Raw genomic sequence first — 23646 nt, forward strand, 5'->3', positions numbered from 1 at the left:
ATATTTATATATATATATATATATATATATATATATATATATATATATATATATATATATATATATATATATATATATATACAAACACACACAATAAAAAGAATATTGCTAAACTCCAGTCCGGGTTATAGCAACTAAACAATCAGCAGCTCATCATCCCATCAGCAGCTAAACATACCATCAGCAGCTAAACATCCCTTTAGCAGCTAAACATCCCATCAGCAGCTAAACATCCCATCAGCAGCTAATCATCCCATCAGCAGCTAAACATCCCATCAGCAGCTAAACATCCCATCAGCAGCTAAACATCCCATCAGCAGCTAAACATCCCATCAGCAACAAATCATCCCATCAGCAGCTAATCATCCCATCAGCAGCTAAACATCCCATGAGCAGCTAAACATCCCATCAGCAGCTAAACATCCCATCAGCTTCTAAACATCCCATCAGCAGCTAAACATCCCATCAGCAGCTAAACATCCCATCAGCTTCTAAACATCCCATCAGCTTCTAAACATCCCATCAGCAGCTAAACATCCCATCAGCAGCTAAACATCCCATCAGCAGCTAAACATCCAAGAGCCATCATTAGCACTCAAGGGGTTAAAATCACATGCTCTATCTTAATCATGAAAGAAAGAAATGTGGGTTTCATGTCTCTTTAAGTTTCATTCTGCCAGTTCTGAGCAAATCTGATTCCCTGTTTATCTAGTCTATTCACTTAATTCTATACTTACTCTGGAAATATGATAACATCATGCTAGATAAGAGAGAAGGAGTGCCGCTGCAATGAAACCTCTGTAGGTGTGTGTGAGGAACACAGGTGAACAGAACCCATCCAGTGATTAGGGTTGTGTGGAGCCAACAGAAAAATAGCGGTGGACAACCACAAAAGGCTAAAGAGAAAAAAGTGAAGGCTACTGAGCAACAGACAAAAGAGCTTTAAACCATTTAAAAAGTACAGGATACAAATCACAAACAGAAGGGCTCAGTTATCTAGATAGCTGAGCCCTTCTGTTTGTGATTTGTATCCTGTACTTGTTAAATGGATAAAGCTCTTTTGACTGTTGCTCAGTAGCCTTCACCTTTTTCTCATCATGCTAGATAAGACTTCCTGTAGAGACCACAGCTGGTTTAGGCATATTGCAGCATATTGATAACCTAGGTTACTGATCTGCTTTTTGGCCTTTCAAGGAAGTGTTGGACAAAGCAAGAGATGGTTAACGCCCCTTTAAAGGGACACTGAGCTTTATAATTTGATTCCCCTTAACCTATTTTTCCTAAAATTATGTAGATCTAAGTCATGTAGTACGAAGCCCAGTGTACCTCTTAACATAAATTTATGTTGCAGCTGAAGGAAGCTCCAGCAGTCTTGGCTGTCAAGTGACAGCTGAGAGCTGCTGTTCCTGAGCTGAAGGCATCTGTCTTCATATGGTAATGGAGCACAAACAGTGCTCTGTTACCAAATTAAGGCAGATGCCAGATTGTTACAGACAGTGACATTGTGTGTCTTCATCTGTAATGGTCAACTGCTTGTGCCGGCAGGAGGTGTGGAAGGGAAGGAGGGAGGTGGGTGGGTGGCACAGAGGCAGAGGGGTATAAGGGAGTGGTAGGGTCCCTACTCTACAGAAAAAAAATGTGAGGCTAGAGGGAGAGATTAGAAGCTACACTACGGTAAAAGGGGAATTGGAAGGAGGCGAACCCTAACTAATGATACTGGGAGGGGCAGGGTTAAAAAGCTGTTTAGGGGGGAATCAGGGAGGTGGGGGGTTTAGAAGGAATCACTACACTGCGAGAAAAATAAGATGTTGGTGACCAGTGGGAATGAGGGGAAGAGAGCTGTTTGGGAGGGATCAGAGAGTGGGAGGTGTCAGGTGGGAGTGTAATATCTACTCTGCATCAAAATTAACCTTACAGGCTAACTGCCTAACCCCTTCACTGCCAGGAATTTCAAGTAAGGTGTGCATTCTAATTGATAAAAAGAAATGGCAAACCCATGCATGTCTGCTATTTCTGCACAAAGGGGATCCCAGAGACACTTGTACAACCATTTGTGATATGACTGCAGTAGTTGTGTGTAAATAATTTCAGTGCAAAACCCAATGCTTGAGAAAAAGTTATTCTGGTGGCCAAATAGTGGCATCAAGTATACCAAAATGGGCCTAGATCAATACCTTGGGTTGTCTACTTTAAATATATATATAGTTTTTATAGGTAAATCAAAATATCAAAAGCTCCACTTCTGTGGTACTTTGAGCAATTTTTTCTCCAAAATTCCCGGTAGTGAATGGGTTAATGTGTTCCAAATGACTTGTTGTACCTACTGCAGAGAATAAAATGTATGTGAAAATATTCCTTCATGTGTATTTTTGTATTAACAATAGCTGTTTTTGTTCATTTCTAACCATCCCAGAGACACTTTTACAACCATTTGTGATATGACTGCAGTAGTTGTGTGTAAATAATTTCAGTGCAAAACCCAATGCTTGAGAAAAAGTTATTCTGGTGGCCAAATAGTGGCATCAAGTATACCAAAATGGGCCTAGATCAATACCTTGGGTTGTCTACTTTAAATATATATATAGTTTTTATAGGTAAATCAAAAAATCAAAAGCTCTACTTCTGTGGTACTTTCAGCAAGTTTTTCTCCAAAATTCCTGGTAGTGAATGGGTTAATGTATTCCAAATGACTTGTTGTACCTACTGCAGAGAATAAAATGTATGTGAAAATATTCCTTCATGTGTATTTTTGTATTAACAATAGCTGTTTTTGTTCATTTATAACCATCACTTGTTCTCAAGGACATGCCCATAAAAATGAGCTGAGCCTGCAGGTAAAACAGACCTACTAATCAGCAATATTACAAGTTTAGCAGTATGATGCGTTACGGCTATACCACTAAAAAATTGGCCATTGCGCCTGGAATGGCAAGTCTCCCGTATTACAAGTCTATGTAGTAAAGCTATGCAGCAAGCATTTTAGCCTGTAACGCAACGATCCATTCGGCACTCAAAAAATGACGTTTGAGTGTGGGATTTCCATACCACTATTACAGGTTGGGTGGTCCGTCTAAAATGCTTGAATTATAGCCTATACGGCCCTGATTCATACTGCAATCTGAGACCAGTAGTTATGGATTTTGCTCAACAAAAATGTTTCATAAAACTCATAACTAAAATGTTACAAAGTACACTAACACCCATAAACTACCTATTAACCCCTAAACCTCCACCCTTCCACTTCGCAAATGCTATATTGAACTTATAAACCCCTAATCAACCTTCAACCCACATAGCCAACACTATATAAAGCTATTAACCCCTAAACCGCCGGCCCCCCACATCGCTACTACTTTAATAAACCTATTAACCCCTAAACCGCCGGCCCCACATAGCAACTACTAAACTAAACCTATTAACCCCTAAACCGCTGGCCACTACATCACAATTAATAAAACAAACCTATTAACCCCTAAACCACCGGCCCCTCACAATATAACTATCTTTAAATAAATAAAAATGTACCTGTGAAATAAAGAAAAATAAATTTAAACTATAAAGTAACCTAACATTACTATTTTAAAACAATTAGATTAGCAAAAAATAAAAATAAATAAATTACAAATTAAAAAAATCCTAACACTACGAAAAAAACAAAACAATTTCATTACAAATAATAAAAACTCTAAAATTACGAAAAATAAAAAACTTTAAGATTACAAAAATTAATAAACAAAATTATCCAAAATAATAACAATTAAACCTAATCTAATACCCCTATAAAAACAAAAAAGCCCCCCCAAAATAAAAACACCCCTAACCTAACAATAAACTACCTAACCCCCCTAAAAGGGCCTTTGTAGGGCATTGTCCAGAAGAAATCACCTTTTACAAAGTCCCCCCTAAAATTAAAATCTCCCCACCCAACCAAACCCCCAAAATAAAAAACCTAAGTCTAAAAAAAACCTAAGCTACCCATTGCCACTAAAGGGGCATTTGTATGGGCATTGCCCTTAAAAGGGTATATAGCTATTTTGTGCCCAAAGTGCTAATCTTAAAAAAAAAAAAACACCCCAAAAAAATTAAAAAAAAAACACTAACCCAAGGAAATCTAATCACAGTTTGGTGGTGAGAAGTCTTCATCCAGGTGGCAATATATTTATCCATCGATGGGGCATCTTCTATCTTCATCCCGGTGGCTTGGAGTTGTGGAGGCGCGGAGCATCTTTGCCGGCGGCACGGACATGTAGTGTGGAGGATCCTCTTCATACGATCACCGCCGTACACTGAAGCTTGAATGCAGGGTACAAGGTACCCCAATTTTAAATGTGTACCTTGGATTCAAGCTTCAGTGTATGGCCGTGATCGCATGAAGAGGATCCTCCACACTGGATGTCTGCCCTGCCGGTGAAGAGTCTAAGGGAGAATATGATAACACATATATGATATTCGAAGTTCAACTTTTTGCGTGCATTGGCTATCTATCTATCCTATCTATCTATCTATCTATCTATCTATTTGTCTATCTATCTATCACTCTATCAATCTATCTATCAATCTATCTGTCTTTCTATAAATATATTGCTACATATGCTACATAGAACTACAGCCATGTTTGAATAATTTAAAGGGACAATAAACACTAAATAAATGCTAGATAGAATGATGCATTGTAAGAAAAGATTAGTCTGACAATAAAATGTAGATATACTTTTTAATGTTTCATTAGCTGTGTAAATATTGACAAAATAAGTGTAACGTTTTAGTGTCTATAAAATAATGGGAGCTCCCATTTTGTAACTTAAGCCAATTAGGGACATTTACAAATAGGTCACTAGGGTGTGCAGCCAATGGCTGTGTGGAATATCACAGTTTTCTGTACTTCCATTTCTAACAGTAACTGAAAAGCCTCACAATTTCATAATGGTATTACAGGATAAGGGGACAAAATAAATAATGAATGTATATTGCAGAGTTTTGTTTATATATACGATTTATCATTTTATATTTCCATCTTGAAGTGTTTAATGTCCCTTTAAGTTTAAATAGCCCTCAATTTTATAAGCTATTCACACATGTGTATTGGCTTTAAAATTCACTACAAACACTAAATTAATTCAATACATGTTAAAAGTTTCCCCATAGTTTATATCTTTTTTAACAAAATGTTGGAAAAGATGGCTTGCAATACTACATATGGATATTCCGAAGTGTGTAAATTATTGTTTATTTAAATATTAACAAATACATTTAGTAAGCATATGTCTCCAAAATTGGTTATGGTCAGTTATCTTTTTTATTATCATTTGAAACACAAAAGAAAGCTTAAATTATAATTTCAATAGTTTTAAGATTAGTCAGATGATAATGTATCTTTTAACTAACCTACCACAATATATTAAAATTATATTAAAAATATTCTCAGTTGTTTGGAATCTCTTCTAAAAACTTTTAAGTAAACATTGATTAAGGGATATTTCTCATTAATGCCTGGAGTAGGAAAATTGTAAAAACGGAGGAAGTAAATATAATGCTTAAATTTAGTTCATGTATGATAGTTTCAGTATTAAAAAACCCCTCTAGTTAAGATTAATTGCATAAGAAGCTCATTTTTAAACACATCATGGTATATTTCAAAGTTCTACAAAGCAAATATTTTAGTAAAGTTTTGAGTTTACTCTACTTAGAATTTTTAGTTCTGCAGAACCAAAAATGGACTAGATTATGAGTGGCGCGCTAACTGTTGCGAGAACTATAAGGGGTTTATTGTGTTTTTTGCACACATCGGAAGTAGCGTGCGTATTACAAGTTGAAAGTAAATACATTCACTTGAACACAATTGAATTTAATGCGTGTCAAGATAGCGCAACTTCAGAACTCTTGTTAACTGTTACCCTCAACTAAAAAGTTGCACAAAACACATAAAAAATACATTTAAGTGTTTACCTATGTATGTACAATAAATATTTCACATTCCATTGTTCTTCACATAGGGAAACATGTTCTAAGGAATTGTAAATATATATTTCTATATATATATCTGTATATATCTATATCTAATTATATATATATATATATATATATATATATATATATATATATATATATATATATATATATATATATATATATATATATATATATATATATATATATATATATATACAGTATATATATATATATATATATATATATATATATATATATATATATATATATATATACAGGGAGTGCAGAATTATTAGGCAAGTTGTATTTTTGAGGATTAATTTTATTATTGAACAACAACCATGTTCTCAATGAACCCAAAAAACTCATTAATATCAAAGCTGAATAGTTTTGGAAGTAGTTTTTAGTTTGTTTTTAGTTATAGATATTTTAGGGGGATATCTGTGTGTGCAGGTGACTATTACTGTGCATAATTATTAGGCAACTTAACAAAAAACAAATATATACCCATTTCAATTATTTGCCCTTTTACCATCTGGGAGACGTTATAGAAGCTTAAAAGGAAAAACTGCTAGATTACGGAATAGTTTTTTCCCAAGAGCCATTACTCTGCTAAATAATAACTTTTAAAAATCTCTCTTATGCTCATAGCCTTTTTTAATTTTTTATCCTTCTGATGATTAGATATTTTTATTATATTGAAGAAAGTGCTAAATTAATGGTTTTAATTTAATTTATTGATTATCCTGTTAATGGTTCTTTTTCACCTCACTTTATATTCACATAACACATATATTATATAAATACACATATGATTCATATAAAACACTCATGATTCACATCACATATATAATGCAAATGTACACATATGTGTGCAAGATGACTAATTTTTTATTATATTTTTTTTTACACATATATATACTTTTTTGTATGGAACTGATTTTCTTTTGCACTTGCACTTTATTACACTTACATTGTACTTACTTTTGTGATATAGAAATTTTCTGCACAAGTCACTTGAATTTTTTGCTATTTATTAGTTTTTACCATTATAGTGCTATCTGTGTATAGGATTGGTTAGATTTTCAAATATAATTTCGTTGTCTCTGTTTTCCTACTTTGTACAATGACAATAAAACGAATCTAATCTAATCTAATCTAATATAGCCACCTTTCTTTGTAAGGACACTCAAAAGCCTGCCATCCATGGATTCTGTCAGTGTTTTGATCTGTTCACCATCAACATTGAGTGCAGCAGCAACCACAGCCTCCCAGACACTGTTCAGAGAGGTGTACTGTTTTCCCTCCTTGTAAATCTCACATTTGATGATGGACCACAGGTTCTCAATGGGGTTCAGATCAGGTGAACAAGGTGGCCATGTCATTAGATTTTCTTCTTTTATACCCTTTCTTGCCAGCCACGCTGTGGAGTACTTGGACGCGTGTGATGGAGCATTGTCCTGCATGAAAATCATGTTTTTCTTGAAGGATGCAGACTTCTTCCTGTACCACTGCTTGAAGAAAGTGTCTTCAGAAACTGGCAGTAGGACTGGGAGTTGAGCTTGACTCCATCCTCCACCCGAAAAGGCCCCACAAGCTCATCTTTGATGATACCAGCCCAAACCAGTACTCCACCTCCACCTTGCTGGCGTCTGAGTCGGACTGGAGCTCTCTGCCCTTTACCAATACAGCCCACGGGCCCATCCATCTGGCCCATCAAGACTCACTCTCATTTCATCAGTCCATAAAACCTTAGAAAGCCCAGTCTTGACGTTTCAGCTTGTGTGTATTGTTCAGTGGTGGTCGTCTTTCAGCCTTTCTTACCTTGGCCATGTCTCTGAGTATTGCACACCTTGTGCTTTTGGGCACTCCAGTGATGTTGCAGCTCTGAAATATGGCCAAACTGGTGGCAAGTGGCATCTTGGCAGCTGCACGCTTGACTCATGTTCAGTTCATGGGCAGTTATTTTGCGCCTTGGTTTTTCCACACGCTTCTTGCGACCCTGTTTACTATTTTGAATGAAACGATTGATTGTTCGATGATCACGCTTCAGAAGCTTTGCAATTTTAAGAGTGCTGCATCCCTCTGCAAGATATCTCACTATTTTTGACTTTTCTGAGCCTGTCAAGTCCTTCTTTTGACCCATTTTGCCAAAGGAAATGAAGTTGCCTAATAATTATGCACACCTGATATAGGGTGTTGATGTCATTAGACCACACCCCTTCTCATTACAGAGATGCACATCACCTAATATGCTTAATTGGTAGTAGGCTTTCGAGCCTATACAGCTTGGAGTAAGACAACATGCATAAAGAGGATGATGTGGTCAAATTACTCATTTGCCTAATAATTCTGCACTCCCTGTATATATATATATATATATATATATATATATATATATATATATATATATATATATATATATATATAACCAAAATACCATCAGATATATAGAAATATGTGTTTGTGAATAACTAGAACACATTATTATATGTGAAGAACATTGAAATGTGAAATATTCATATTTCATGTTGGTTTAGAATACTTGTGAAACCTCGATTAGGTTAGCGCGTGAATAAGGGTGTTCATTTTTTTTCCATCTACCATTTAAGCCTATGGGGGAATATGTTAACACAGTCACGATATTCAAAGTTCTGCTTTTTGCACGCTTTCCAATTAGCTTTTTACTTTCAACTTTCATAAAATGTATGGTGGAGATAAAAGTCTGAGATTAAAATCCTCTATGTCTCAAAAGTAAATCAATAAAATTTGTTGCATGGGAAATTAGCACATCTAGGCAAGTATCCCCACTTGCTTTTACCCAGTAAAACTCCATATACACTGTTACCAATGCACAAGAGGATTCTGGGTAAGATATGCAAATTAGATATGCAACATCTCAGATTTTTTGCTTCATACTGTGTTAATAGGGAGATTGCAGCAAATACAGAAATTACTACTAGACAGCCTGTTTCATTCTTGTTAGAACTCATCAGTAGTAGATAAATTACCTCTTGTGCATTGGTAACAGTGTATATGGAGTTTTACTGGATAAAAGCAAGAGGGTATACTTGCCTAGATGTGCTAATTTCCTGTGCAACAAATTTTATTGACTTACTTTCAACTTGTAATACGAGCGTTACCCAACAAACACAAAAAACCTCCATCTGGTAAAGTTAACCGCGCAAACTACAGCTCCACTCGTAATCGAGCTCAATGTGCTATGTACCTCACAATAAGATAAATTCATTGACACTTCATTACAGAGTTTATTACAGTAGGTTAGGTTTCACTCTGATCTGGATTTCATTGTCAGATTTACCACTAGTAATGAATTTAGCCAGTCATAGTTTATAGGTGCAAAATTCCCTTCATCAAACAATTGTATGCAAACAGCGATGATTATGAAGATATATGCATATAGCAAATAGAAAGTAATAGCATTTAATAAGTGAATAACAAACCTAAAGGGATATGAAACATGTTTCAGATAGAGTATTCAATTTTAAACAACTTTACAATTTACTTCAATTAGAAAACTGACTTAATTTCTTTGGTATTATTTGTTGAAAGAGCAGCATTTCACTACAGGAAGCTAGCTGAACACACTAGGTGAACCAATGACAAGAGGCGCATATGTGCAGCCACCAATCAGAAGCTAGCTCCTACTAGAGCATTGCTGCACTTGAGCCTACCTAGGTAATCTTTCCAATAAAAGATACCAAGAGAACAAAGCAAATTTGTTAATAGCAGTACATTGGAAGTTGTTTAAAATTGCATGTTCTATCTGAAGAAATTTTTTTTTGGTTTCATGTCCCTTAAAGGGACAGTCTACACTAGAATTGTATTTGTTTTAAAAGATAGATAATCCTTTTTTACCCATTCCCCAGTTTTTCATAATCAACACAGTTATAGTTATATATTTTTTTACCTCTGTGATTATCTTGTATCTAAGCCTCTGAAAACTGCCCCTTTATTTCAGTTCTTTTGACAGACTTGCAGTTTAGCCAATCAGTGATGGCTCCCTGGTAACTTCACATGCATGAGCACAGTGTTATCTATATGAAAAAAGTGAACTAACACCCTCTAGTGGTGAAAACCTGTTAAAATGCATTCTTAAGAGGCGGCCTTCAAGGTCTAAGAAATTAGCATATGAACCTCCTAGGTTTAGCTTTCAACTAAGAATACCAAGAGAACAAAGAAAAATTGGTGATAAAAGTAAATTGGAAAATTGTTTAAAATTACATGCCCTATCTGAATCATGAAAGTTTTTTTTGGACTAGACTGTCCCTTTAAATTCTTGTTTAGAAGGTAACATATCTGATTGTACAATTAGTGTAATTACCTGAAAGTCCTAATTTCCTAATTAAAAAAATGTAGACAAGCAATTAGTCTTATGATACAAAAATCAACTTTTTTACACCTATTATATTGCTTTGTTACAGAGCTTGATATTTTCTGTCTTCTGAGTTTGCATCCCACGTACTGTGCAATCGCTTAAAAATGATACGTAACAAAACTGATTGTACAAGTATTTATAAAGGAGACGTCTGAAGGCAAAACGTGCATTATAACCTATAAGAAAAACATCAGAGGAATACAAGATGGGTATCGACTTATAAAGCAGATTCTTCATATTAAACATTTGTGGTCCTTGTTGCTGAAATACGCAGAACACATTGACACTTTTCTGTCTAGGCATAACATCGATAAGATTCTTATTTTGTATTTAATATGTATAAAAAAAGAAAAAAAGGATTAAGGATTTATGAGCTGGAGAATTACAAATATACATAAAATATGGTAACCAATAAATAATAACTGAAACGCTTCATGTTCAACTTTGAGAGGGTCTTTTGTGTATCAGCAATATGAAAATGGAAAATAAACAAAACACTGGTAAGGTTTAAAAGTACAGTTAACACATTGAGATTTTAATATAAAATTTTGTTTTGCAAAGTAAAGCAGATTTCATTATATATTTTACCAGAAAAACAGTGGATTTTCTAACTCTCAGAACTTAAAATGGACACTGCAGACTCATCAAGGCTAACCATGTTACATATATGTCTCTAGCTGGATTTAACTGATAAAAACAATGAACTTTAATGACGTTGACTAGCCTTGTTGTCTGCAGTATCAAGCCCGGACAGGTTCTTCCAAATAAGACAAGTTGTGTGTGGAGTTTGGCTGTTGAAAAACAAAGGCAGCAAACAAGAAGTTAATTGGAGTAAAAAAAAATATAGACTTGGCTGATATGTTATTCTATAACACAACAGAAATGTCTTGTAATTTTGATCCTTTTAAGCCAATACCTCTCAACTCCAGATTTCAATTACCCCTAACAAAGCTAGATTTTCATATTTTAATTCAGTGTTTCCCAAATCCAGTCATCAGGACCCTTAATATGCCAGGTATTTATTATATCTTAACTAGAGTACAGGTGAAGTAATCAGTTTATCAGTTTCCATGGTTACTAACCTGCTCTCCTCCTTCAGATGATTATTTCACCTGTGCTCTAGTTAAAAAATCATGATAACTGGAGTTGAGAAACACTGCTTTAAAGGGATATTAAACACTTTATAAAAAAAGTTCTTGAATGATGTATTCAGAGCAAAGATTAGCCTGAGAATAATTTGAATATATATTTTTTAAAAATTATATCTGTTTTTTAAATACTGAAAAAATAATGGTAATGTTCAAAAAGCATTGGGCGCCGCCATATTGTAACTTAGGTTACCTTTTCTGCTGAGGCCAATTAGGAATGGTTATAAATGGCTTACTATAGTGTGCAACTCATGACTCATGTTTGGAATATAGCTGTGTCTGCACTTTTATGTTTAACATGAGTTTGAAAGCCCTCAAAATTCAGAATTAAATTACAGGAAAGGAGAACAAAATAAATAATGAAAGTATATTGTAAAGTTGTTTTACAATACAAATCTTAATATCCTACATTAGAATCTCTAGATGTTGAATGTCTCTTTAAGTACAGTTTTATTGTAGTGACTGTAAAAAACACTTTTGAACTTACCATCATATTATGCTATCTAAATAATTTTTGTTTTGCTGGGTAATATTAAAGAGACACTAAGCTCAAAGTAAAATCCTCCATAAAATACAATAAAATGTTGCTATTGTGCGTGAGCTCATGTATATTGTTCTTTAATTTGCTACAACAAAAGGGATAAAATAAACATGTCCATTAAAGGTACAGTATACTGAAAAATAGTTTTCCCCTTAAAGTGTTTCAAACGACTTGTTAAACCAGCAGCAGAGTATAAAATATATGAAAAAATGCCTTTTGTGTTTATTTTTATATAAGCAATAGCTTGGATTGTTCTTTTAAACCACAACCTTAAAATGGGCTGGGCTTGCAGGGAAAACAGATGTCCTTATTTTATTACTTTTCTGTAAATACAAATGCATCTTTATCTATGTCTGTCAACTGAAGCCCAATACTTAGGCCCTGGGACGCGATCTGATATACGGCGTAGTTTGCGGCGCAAGCGAGGGAACCCGCGTCGCCCGCAGTTTCAGCACGCATCTCGAGCTATCCAATATACGGCGCCATCAGATGCTAACGTGCCGTAAGTCGGATAAACCAGCGATGTCCAGAAATCTGCGCAAGTACAAATTTCTGGCGTCGCCAGTGACTTGCGCCACGTTAGAAACTGCCAGCGCCTACAAAACCTGACTAAAGTCTAAATCACCCGCACTGTCTAACACGCCTCCCTAACATAGCCCGACATGTCTAACCCTCTATCCGCTATCCCCCCTCACTAGCCTAACAATAAAATATGTATTAACCCCTAAACCGCCATCCCAAACCCCGCCGCAACATAATAAAGTTATTAACCCCTAAACCGCCTCCAGCTATATTAAATCTATAACCCCCTAAAGTGAGCCCCTAACACCGCTGCCATCTACCTTACCTACCCCCTAAAGTGAGCCCCTACCCCGCCGCTATCTATTTTAAAATTATTAACCCCTAATCTAATCCCCCTACCCCGCCGCCATCTATATTAAATTATTTAACCCCTAAAATACTAAACTATCCCTACCACTAAACCTAAGTCTAACCCTACAAATAGCCCTGAAAAGGGCTTTTTGCGTGGCATTGCCCCAAAGTAACAGCTCTTTTGCCAGCCCTTAAAGGGACAGTCTACACCAAAATTTTTCTTATTTAAAAAGATAGATAATCCCTTTATTACCCATTCCCTGTTTTTGCATAACCAACACTGTTATATTAATATACTTTTTACATCTGTGATTACCTTGTATCTAAGCCTTTGCAGACAGCCTCCTTATCTAAGTGCCTTTGACAGACATGCAGTGTAGTCAATCAGTGAAGACTCCTAAATAACTTCACGGGAGTGAGCACAATGTTATCTATATGACACATGTGAACTAGCACAGTCTAACTGTGAAAAACTTTCCAAATGCTCTGAGCTAGGAGGCGGTTTTCAACTGTTTAGAAATCAGTTTGAGCTTAGCTAGGTTTAGCTTTTCAAAAATAACACCAAGGGAACAAAGCAAATTTGATGATAAAAGTAAATAGGAAAGTTGTTTAAAATTGCATGCCCTATCTGAATCATGACAGTTTAGTTTTGACTTTACTGTCCCTTTAAAAGGGCTTTTTGCGAGGCATTTCCCAAAGAATTCAGCTCTTTTGCCAGCCCTTAAAAGGGCTTTTGGCGGGGCTTTGTCACAAAGTAAACTGCTCTTTTGCCTACAATCTACATCCCCCTACACCGCGGCCACCTATAATAAATGTATTAACCCCTAATCTAATCCCCCTACACCGCCGCCAGCTATATTAACTATATTAACCCTAATTATATTAGGGTTAATATAGTTAATATAGTTATTATATTATATATATTAACTATATTAACCCTAATTATATTAGGGTTAATATAGTTAATATCGTTATTATATTACCGGTATATATATATATTAAGTATAATAACCATATCTAACTCTAACATCCTAACTAAACTCTTATTAAAATAAATCTAATATTAATATTATTAATTAAAATATTCCTATTTAAATCTAAATACTTACCTATAAAATAAACCCTAAGATAGCTACAATATAATTAATAATTACATTGTAGCTATGTTAGGGTTTATATTTATTTTACAGGTAAATTGTTAATTATTTTAACTAGGTATAATAGCTATTAAATAGTTATTAACTATTTAATAGCTACCTAGTTAAAATAATTACCCAATTACCTGTAAAATAAATCCTAACCTAAGTAACAAATATACCTACACTATCAATAAATTAAATAAACTACAAATATCTAAATTAAAATACAATTAAATAAACTAAACTAAATTACAAAAAAAAAAACACTAAATTACAAAAAATAAAAAAAGATTACAAGATTTTTAAGCTAATTACACATATTCTAAGCCCCCTAATAAAATAATAAAGCCCCCCAAAATAAAAAAATTCCCTACCCTATTCTAAATTAAAAAAAGTTCAAAGCTCTTTTACCTTACCAGCCCTTAAAAGGGCCTTTTGTGGGGGCATGCCCCAAAGAAAACTGCTCTTTTGCCTGAAAAAAAAACACAATACCACCCCCCAACATTACAACCCACCACCCACATACCCCTAATCTAACCCAAACCCCCCTTAAATAAACCTAACACTACCCCCCTGAAGATCTCCCTACCTTGTCTTCACCACACTGGGCCGAACTCCTCATCCGATCCGGGCGATGTCTTTATCCAAGCGGCAGCAAAGTCTTCTTCCATTCGGCAGCATCTTCCATCAAACGGCATCTTCAATCTTCATTCGTCGCTCCTCCAACGCGGAGCATCCATCCCGGCCGACGACTGAACGACGAATGAGGTACCGTTAAATGATGTCATCCAAGATGGCGTCCATCGAATTCCGATTGGCTGATAGGATTCTATCAGCCAATCGGAATTAAGGTAGAAAAATCTGATTGGCTGATTGAATCAGCCAATCAGATTCAAGTTCAATCTGATTGGCTGATTGGTTCAGCCAATAGGATTGAACTTGAATCTGATTGGCTCCGCGTTGGAGGAGCGACGAATGAAGATTGAAGATGCCGTTTGATGGAAGATGCTGCCGGATGGAAGAAGACTTTGCTGCTGCTTAGATAAAGACATCGCCCGGATCGGATGAGGAGTTCGGCCCGGTGTGGTGAAGACAAGGTAGGGAGATCTTCAGGGGGGTAGTGTTAGGTTTATTTAAGGGGGGTTTGGGTGGGTTTAGATTAGGGGTATGTGGGTGGTGGGTTGTAATGTTGGGGGGTGGTATTGTGGTTTTTTTTTCAGGCAAAAGAGCAGTTTTCTTTGGGGCATGCCCCCACAAAAGGCCCTTTTAAGGGCTGGTAAGGTAAAAGAGCTTTGAACTTTTTTAATTTAGAATAGGGTAGGGAATTTTTTTTATTTTGGGGGGTTTTATTATTTTATTAGGGGGCTTAGAATAGGTGTAATTAGCTTAAAAATCTTGTAATCTTTTTTTTATTTTTTGTAATTTAGTGTTTTGGTTTTTTTGTAATTTAGTTTAGTTTATTTAATTGTATTTTTAGATAGATATTTGTAGTTTATTTAATTTATTGATAGTGTAGGTGTATTTGTAACTTAGGTTAGGATTTATTTTACAGGTAATTGGGTAATTATTTTAACTAGGTAGCTATTAAATAGTTAATAACTGGTCCTTAGGACTGGAATTGAAAAACACTGATATGTAGGGTCAGGATGAACTAAATAATTCCTAGCTGCTAATTGTACACAGTTAACACATTTTTTGTGCTCAACACAAGACCTGCTAGAAATATTTCCTGACCATAACTATTAAAATATTAATGTACTGAAGAACTTGATTAGAACGTTAAAGGGACATAAAAATGCAAAAAGAGAGGGGGCGGAGCCGGCTGGCGAGACGGATGGCCGCACTTTAATGTGAGCTCCGACCAAAAATTGCCCAAGATAGCTGTTACGGGGGCATTTGAGCACAGACCGGAGGCGCAATACTCTCAAATCACCTCCGGATCGGATGGAGACCTGAAAAGAGGCGACCAAAACTGCTATAGCTAGATCTTTGATGCCACTAAGGATTGAGGCCTAAATCGCGGCCGCCATCTTTGAAGCCTGAGGGTAAAATGTAACACCGGAACCCTCCGGATTCCTATCCCAATTAGCGACTTGAAGCAAAGGACCCCGGAGGAGACACTGGAATATAGGTAATGCCTGACTGTAGAATGCGGATCAGGTGAGGTGTTATTGATGCGGATCCTATCATAACCGCCATCTCTACAACGCTGAGATGTGACACGCTGCATGAGAGCATAAATGAATCCATCACCATAGGCATCAAACTGATTGAATATATCTACTATTAATACATATTTGCCAACGTTTAGTCTCATATGAACTGTGACTTGAAAAGCAGCTACTTAATAATAGAGACTGGGATTTGGAAAAGTAAGCACGGTATAGATACAGGGAAAGTTTTGTCATCTTCTAATTAATTTTTGCTGCTTGCCTAAATTCACTATAAAGCACATATTAATTGCCTGAGTACTGAAGAAGTGCGTAGTACAGGCCATGCTGACATACTGCCTCATTTAATATAATCACAGCTCACAACTACTGAGGGAGATTTCTAACATACTCTCCAATCATCATTATAAGAACTGTTCCTCTATCCTGGTCTAATTTTTAGTGGGTAAAAGTGATAACAAACTAAGGGAAAGGAACCTGGCTATAGCACTGCATGAAAATGTCACCAAAAAAGATAGTCAAACCGGGCAGAGATACAAAAAAACCTGCTGCAACAAAACACTCAGTGAGCTCTTTCTTTAGACCTGCAGAAACCTCACAGTCTATTCTATCTGAACAAGCCACACCACAGAGACCTGAGATGTCACCCTCAGACAGTGAGGATAGTGATATGGAAGATTCTGTACAGATATCTAAATCCTTTTTGGCCACTATACCATCTAAACATGATCTGGATAACATAGTTGTCAAGGTTAGAGATTGCATAAAAGAGGAACTAGCCAACCTAAGAAAAGATATGTCAGAAATTGGTAATAGGGTAGAAGCCCTAGAAGAAGATAATGAGTTTATGAGTCACGAAATCTCTAACCTGCAAACTACAGCTAATGTACACGATTCAATGCTTTTACAACTGCAAGATAAACTAGAAGACTTAGAGAATAGAGAGCGACGGCAGAATCTTCGTGTTAGAGGGATCCCAGAAACAATCTTGCCCAACACGATTCCTGAATTCCTTAAAGGCCTCTTCTCTTTTCTACTGGGCCCCACTTCTACCACAGACCTATCCATGGATAGAGCTCATAGAGCTCTAAGACCAAAGCCTTCAGACCAAGCACCTCCAAGAGATATTATTCTCAAGCTGACACATTTCCAGGCCAAAGAAGACATCATGAAAGCAGCAAGACGAATTAAGGATATCAATTTCCAGAACTGCCACCTGCAAATATTCACAGATCTGGCCCCTCGTACTCTGCAAAGGCGAAAAGAATACCAACATTTAACAACGCTTCTCAGAGCTAAAGGAATACCATATCGATGGGGCTTTCCATGCTCTATTAACATCTCCCATGGTGGCAATAAGCTGTCATGTAAAACTTTGGACGATATACCAGAATTATGTGCGGCCCTGGGGATAGAACCCCCCCAACCAACAATATCAAGAGAAGATGCAGAATCAGCAGTGGCATCCAAACCAGCGAGACCTCCTAAAGCACAATGGCAGCAGCGGAAAAGTAAAAGACCAAAGAACTCCCAAGACCTTACACCTGTGGATAATCCAGGATGACGCTGATAGGAACTGACTGGGTGAGATAAATCCATGTTATCTAAATGTTAAATCTTCTGTCTCCTCATTTCACTATGAACATTAGCATACTTCTTATTTGCTGGACTTTCAAGTAAAGAGACTGAACATGTATGCATAAATAATTGATATAGTCCTATATTATTAGTCGATAAATGTTATAATGTCCTTGTAATTGTTCATAAATTTACTATAAGTTATTACTAGGGTTCAAACTAATTTCCCCCTGAATTGTGACATGTTATGTCAAACCATTTGTTATTTGTTATTGTTTTTGTTGTTGTTTTTGTTATTGTTTTCATGGTTTAAGTTTGAATCAACATTGTTCAAATTGATATTTTTGTTTACACGCTATCTACCCGTAATCAACAAACTCCAGGTATATGCACCTTCTACACTATTATTGATTGGTTCGCACAGTCTCATAGATAGACCTAGCAGTCAGGCAGGTATTGACCCATTAAACAGATAATGACTGACAAAACAACAATTGTGTGTATGACACAAAATGTAAGGGGGTTCAACACACCTCACAAAAGACGCATAGCATTCACTGACATTAAGCATAGACAAGCAGACATCCTATTTTTGCAGGAGACGCACTACATAGCAGGACAAGAACCAGGATTTTTTGCATCCACATACACCAGACACTATCACAGCAGTCACCCATCCAAAAAAATCTCAGGAGTCAGTATCCTACTTCATAACTCATTACAGTTCCATGTCCAACAAACAGATGGGGATGAGGGGAGATATCTGGCCCTGGGGGGACTACTTCAAGGGAAACCAATTACTTTGGTCAATATTTATGCCCCCAACACACACCAAGCCCCTTTCTTTCGCAGGATAACTAATAACATTTTAGCCTTTTACAAGGGGTCCCTCATTGTAGGCTGCGACTTAAATACCCCGCTGAATCCAATGATGGATTGTTCTACTGCACAATCACTGGTGTCGAAAAAATCACTTAGGTCCATTAGGGATGACCTGACATTACTAGGAATCCATGATGTCTGGCGAGTTCAACATCCGAATAATAAGAAATTTACCTATTACTCAGCACCACAGAACACTCACTCCCGTATAGATTACATATTTACAGACCATAACACCATCTCAGTGACCTCATCAGACCTCACCCCGACTAGCTGGTCCAACCATTCGGCAGTTGTGTGTAGGTTGCACTGGTCCTCACTCCCTTTTAAACCATTTCAATGGCGATTTGATGACACTATACTCAATGAACTACCAATATTACAACAAGTAGAGAAGTCGATAGTGGACTACTTTGAGCACAATAACACCCCAAATATAAACCCATTCTCACTCTGGGAGGCTCATAAGTGTGTCATCAGGGGTGAAATGATAAAAATTAAAGCCCTGCAAAATAAAAGTAATAGATCACAACAAATAGACCTCACTGCTTCTTATCAAAATGCAGAGAACTTATATAAGGACAATCTACATGATGACTCCCTAAAATCATTACGGGATCAAGCTAAGGTGAAACTTCAAAAATTTCTAGAATTAGCAGCCCAGAAACAAGCACTAAAATTACAACAGAATTTTTTTCTGGAGGGAAATAGGCCCGGGAAACTCTTAGCAAGAGCACTTAAAACCAAACAATCAGCCCACTATATTTCTATGTTACGAGACCCTTCTGGTGGATTAACGGTAGAGACTAAGAAGATAACAGAAATCTTTAGAGATTACTATACCATGTTATATAACTTGACGCCGCACAGGAATAACAAAACACATTTTAACGATTGTTGCAAGTACTTGGATACTGTTACCCTACCTAAACTAACAGCAGAAGATCTTAGCCCCTTTGACTCAGCAATAACCGCTGAAGAGATTACCAATGCTATAAACTCATTAAAACAGGGGAAAAGCCCTGGACCTGATGGTCTCACTAGCAGTTATTACAAAAAATTTAAACATCTTTTGATCCCACATCTACTTTTAGTTTTTAATTATATTGATGAATCTCATGGTCTACCCTCCTTATGCTTGAGGCAGTAGTTACACTTATACCGAAACCAGGTAAAGACCCGACTATTGCATCAAACTACCGCCCAATATCTCTCCTGAATATAGATATTAAGATATATGCTAAAATTCTATCCACCAGAATTAATAAAGTACTCCCTTCATTGATCCATCCGGATCAGGTGGGCTTCGTGCCGCAGAGAGAAGCTAAAGACAACACTGTAAAAGTCTTGCACCTTATGCAATATGCAGCTATACATGACATTCCCTTTATTTTACTTTCGACCGACGCTGAAAAAGCTTTTGACAGACTAGACTGGACCTTTTTAAAAGTTACTCTACAGAAATTTGGTTTCCCAGACAGTTTTATTCAAAAAATTCTAGCCCTTTACACTAACCCCACTGCCAAGATTAAAATTAATGGTACACTTTCCAACTCTTTCCCCATTTTAAACGGTACTAGACAAGGGTGCCCTTTGTCACCCTTATTATTCGTTCTCTCAATGGAAATTCTTACTTATAGACTTACTATAAACTCCACCCATCATAAATTGGCACTTTATGCAGACGACCTACTACTGACACTAACTCATCCAAATATATCCCTACCTGTGGCACGGAGCACACTGGAAGAGTTTGGCCTCCATTCTAATTATTTAGTTAATAAACATAAATCTGAATTGCTCCCCATAAATTTAAATGAGACTGACATCCAAACACTTAGTTCACAGGTACCATACCAAATACAGAGGTCCTCACTGAAGTATCTGGGGGTTCACCTCGCTAGTACTGTACAACAACTATTTGAACTGAATTATGAACCACTCTTAAATACTCTAACTATAGACACATCTGCGTGGCTAAATAAAAATATATCCTGGCTAGGCAGGATATTGGTAGCCAAAATGACCATACTCCCCAAGATCCTTTACTTGTTCCAAACGTTCCCCATACCGCTCTCAGATACCTACCTTAATAGACTCCAGTCTGTGATGAATTCGTATATCTGGAAAAAGAAACCTCCTAGAATAGCTAGAACAACTCTTTACCTATCAAAAATATACGGGGGTTTAGGAGTACCAGACGTAGTTAAGTATCGAACAGCAGTCTTTTTAAAGAGACTGATAGACTGGTGTACAACCCCTAACAAATATAACAAGATTTGGTTGCTGTTAGAACACGACTTGACTAGATCCCCCCAACTCGGTGCATACTGTTGGCAACCGAATGGGAACCACCCAGCCTTGATAAAAATCTACCCTATAATACGAGAAACATTTGCCATCTGGTCTCGGACTATAGCTGGAAACCCACATATCTCAACTATCCCCTCTCCCCTGACGACTGTTTTGTCCAACCCAGACTTCCCAACAGGGATGTTAGCTACGCCTAAATCACAGAACAGCCTAGACAACCTCCTCCCACTGTATACACTATTAGAGGCGAACAAATTGATATCTAAACAACAATTAGTGGACTTGGGAATCACACAATTCACTGACTGGTTTAAATATCTACAACTCAAACATTTCGTGCACACCCATAAACTTAAACACCACACAACAAGAGATCGCACCCCTTTCGAAAAACTTTGCACTCTCAGCTCACCTCCAGCCCATGTTATATCCACCTTATACCAAATCCTACTCACACCCTCTGACCCCAAACAAACTTCTACAATAGTATCTTGGCATAAAGAACTTCCATACACACTCTCTGAGGAAGAGTGGCTCGATATCTTTCGACATACCAGTAAATCTGCACATTCAGCCACCCTACTAGAAACTAATTATAAATTCTTGCTTCGGTGGTATCTCACTCCCCATAGATTAAAATATATATTCCCAGAAGCATCGGATAGATGCTGGAGGAAGTGCTCGGGAGAAGGTACACCTTACCATATCTGGTGGGAATGCCCTAAGATTTTAAAATTTTGGATAGACATCAACCAAGAAATGAGCAGGTTATTAAATCATGAGATTGCTCTAGACCCTTTGATATATTTATTCCATATCCTGCCCAAATTCCAGTTTAAGCAGTACACATCCCTATTTCAGTTAGCCATATGCAGTGCCAAACAAATAATCCCGAGGATGTGGAAATCTGAGTCCACTCCAACTCTATTAATGTGGAAAACACAAATGGAAGCGAATCTATCCCTGGAAAGATTCTTTTATTATAAAACTGGCAGATTGGAGTTCTATGCCGAAATGCTATATTTTTGGGAATCCTATTATTACACAAAGCAGAACTAAGTCCTTCATGCAGCGCCCCTTTATATTGACAAATCACAAGGTTGAATATGGAAAGTTCATCTCTAGCAAGACGAAGCACACCATCTAAATTCCCAACTCACTATATGCCCTTCTAGTCATATAAGTACTAGCCAGGACTGATAGGCAGCCGAACGTGGAAAGTAGATTACACTAGAACCAAACTAACACAGTCCCATTTCCAACTATACATCTCAGACATAACCACCTGACTGCCCAACTTTACCTCAGGATCAGTGATGGCATAGGAGATATATACAAGAAGTTACGATTGCAGTATTGATGTATAAGCATAGATCTCACTATGTGTACCTTGATCATATGAACTATGCAAACTTACCAAAAAACTTTTTGTGTAGTTTATTTTGATTATTGGAGTTTAAATATTGTTGAAAATGATGTTGAAATATGTGGAAATATGTTCTTGGCACACTGAAATCAGGTCTTGCCTATTACAGAAATGCTTCAGGTGAGCATACAATTTTTCATGTGGACTTTCAGAACCCGGATCCTGTGTGATTGTTAAAGAACCCACCATGTAATACGATATAGAATCTGCCATGTAATATGTTTTGACCAATGGAGTGTAATTATTGTTTGAAACTGTTTTGTTGTAATGAATACTTTGATACAAATAAAAGATTAAACTAAATAGTTAATAACTATTTAATAGCTATTATACCTAGTTAAAATAATTAACAATTTAACTGTAAAATAAATATAAACCCTAACATAGCTACAATGTAATTATTAATTATATTGTAGCTATTTTAGGGTTTATTTTATATGTAAGTATTTAGATTTAAATAGGAATATTTTAGTTTATAATATAAATTAGATTTATTTAATAAGAATTTAGTTAGGGGTGTTAGGGTTAGATAGAGTTAATATAGTTAATATAAATACTATAGTAACTATATTAACCCTAATATAATTAGGGTTAATATAGTTAATATATATAATGTAATAACTATATTAACTATAATATACTTAGGGTTAATATAGATAATATAGCTGGCGGCGGGTAGGTAGATTAAATTAGGGGTTAATAATTTTAATATAGATGGCGGCGGTGTAAGGGGCTTACATTAGGGGTTAATACCATTAATATAGGTGGCGGCGGTGTAGGGATGGCAGGTTATAGGGCAAAAGAGCTGTTAACTTTGGGGCAAAGCCCCGCAAAAGGCCCTTTTAAGGGCTGGTAATAGAGCTTATTACTTTATGGATATTAGATTAGGGGTTAATAATATTAATATAGCTGGCGGCGGTGTAAGGGGTCAGATTAGGGGATAGATCAGGTAGATGGTGGCGGTTTTAGGGGCTCACATTAGGGGATAGATCAGTTAGATGGTGGCGGTTTTAGGGGCTCACATTAGGGGATAGATCAGTTAGATGGTGGCGGTTTTAGGGGCTCACATTAGGGGATAGATCAGTTAGATGGTGGCGGTTTTAGGGGCTCACAGTAGGGGGCTAGTTTATGTAGATGGCGGCGGTTTAGGGGTTAAATACTTTATTAGGGATTGCGGCGGGGGATCACGGTTGACAGGTAGATAGACATTGCGCATGCGTTAGGTGT

This window comes from Bombina bombina, chromosome 2 (genome assembly GCF_027579735.1).
Source record: "Bombina bombina isolate aBomBom1 chromosome 2, aBomBom1.pri, whole genome shotgun sequence".
NCBI lineage: Eukaryota > Metazoa > Chordata > Amphibia > Anura > Bombinatoridae > Bombina > Bombina bombina.